We start from the raw sequence: 2,331 nt of genomic DNA on the forward strand, positions 1-2,331 counted from the left end.
TGCCGTATTTCTTATTTCTTAAATGTACCGTTTATTCGTCGTACTGTTCAATATAGTATGTAATATTTGTACTGTCAGTATTAAATGTTGTACTATTTGTCATAATATTGCTTAGTTACTAAGATAATATTTTGTGTGTTTTCTGCCAGTCAAATATTCCTATTTCTGTGCATTAAATGATTTTCAGGGTTATTATCGGTAATTTTGCCCGCATACCGTAAATATTAGTTATTTATTATGTTTGTGTTTTTCTAACAAGTCATGTAAATAAACTTTCATTTTTCACATAAAACAAAAACAAAAAAAACAACAAAAAAGACAATTAACTTTGACTGTTGATTTTTCACTCTAACTGCTGCATCAATACCTGAACAGTCAGTTGACAGCCAAACTGCTGGCAGTACGATTCTCAGTGTTTTGTACCATCAATCAAATCAATCTTTCACAATTCAAAATTCCAAGATCTTTTGTGTTAGAAGTCCTCTGAATATCACGCGATTAGCAGAGACTCAACACTGCACAAAAATCAGGTACGCTTAACTGTCTCCTACACAAACAGTCCCTAATCAGGGTTTTTCTTGTTTTTACAGGAGCAACAAGTTTTTGAGAGCTCAAATGGATTTCATACACATCCATATATCTCAAAGTACCATCATACAAATTTTCAAACTTCAAATCACTCAGACGCACCGTCAGCAGCTCAAACAGTCAACAGACGACCCGTTTGACCAAAAAAGTCAACAGACAGTCAAAAATGAAATTTTTTGTCAAAGACCATATTTTGTCAAAGGATTCATCATTTGATCATTGGATGATCATAATTCATCAAGGAAAGATCAAAAATCAACAAAACCCTAAGATTCAAAATTAGGGTTTTTGCCTGAAAAGTCAACTCAACTTTGACTGATCATAACTCTCTCATCCTTCATCCAAAAAATTCAAACCAAAGCTTGTTTTGAAGGAAATTCAATTATCTTTCAAATGCCATTGATCCCATGGTCATTGGGTTCACCATTTGAAAAATATGATCAAAGACATTACAGGTCATTTTCAAAGTCAACAAAAAGACACTTTTTTCAAAAGGACACACAAGGAGCTTCAAAAATCATTTTGACATGAGACCAAAGACATTGGTTAGAGGACTCTTTGAGGTTTCCAAAAAGTGCAAGATCTCCTTCATATGACAAAAATTGAAGGATTTACACCTTGTTGAAGTTGGCTAAATTTTGGGAAAATGCATGAAACCAACATTGTTCAAAATTGCATTTTTTCCAAATGGGGCCAAGTTTTCAGCATTCAAACATCATTTCCATGATGTTATGGGCCTCCCACGACCAAGACTAAGCCCATGCTTTTTTTATCCATTTTTGCATGATTTTATCTTACTTTAAGATTAAAATTAAAAGGAAAATGCATGGATAAATGGTAGCTTACAATTCAAGCATGACTCATCAAAGAACCTTCAATTTTCTGCAGAGGATTGGTGCACAAGGCAAGAGCATTGAATGGAGTCAAGACTTGGTCAAAAATTCAAGGTTTTTAATATTTAAAAACCAAAGTTTCAACAAAGGCAACTAGCTGCATCTTAGCTTCAATTCTAAGCACACATAGCTTATAAATAAGCTATCATAGCTCAGCAAACAAGAGAGAGGCAAGACCAGAAGCATAGCATAGCATATAACACTTGTAATCACTTCAAAAAAATCAAAGAAAAACTCAAATTCGAATTTGTAATTTCAGTCCATTTCAATACAAACTAAGCATTCATATACCTTCCTTAAACATCACTGAAACTATCTCAATCAATTACAAGCCTTGAAGCTCACTGAATCGAGCTACACAGGTCAAAATTTGTTCAAACTAAAATCAATTCGTATCTGGTTATTCACACATGTTTAACAAGATGTAGACATACTATTGAGTTTGGTTTGAGGTGTAGATCATTTCTGGAAACTTAATTGAAGTTTGGACACGTATAAACGAAACTACCATTTTAGGGTTCATAGCTTCAAATTTAGGGCTTTCCAAATTAGGCAAAATTAGAAGTTCTGATTAGCACCATTAGATTCGCATGAACAAGACGAAACGAATGGAACCATCGCGCCAAACTTCTTTGCATGTTTACCCCTATTCGCTATTTTGCAGGTTTGAGGTTCACTTACTATAGCGCATTTTTCATAAAAACGCTGTAAAAGGCCCTGGCGAGAGGTTGAAGATGATGAGGTGTCCCCACCTCATTGGTCCAGAAGCGCGCGCGTCCTTTTTTAAATTCTCTCTGATTCTGTGCCTTGCAGGTCTATCTTCCACCACGTGCCTCAATTTCTGGACCCT

This window comes from Vicia villosa, unplaced genomic scaffold, assembly GCF_029867415.1.
Source record: "Vicia villosa cultivar HV-30 ecotype Madison, WI unplaced genomic scaffold, Vvil1.0 ctg.005485F_1_1, whole genome shotgun sequence".
Lineage (NCBI taxonomy): Eukaryota > Viridiplantae > Streptophyta > Magnoliopsida > Fabales > Fabaceae > Vicia > Vicia villosa.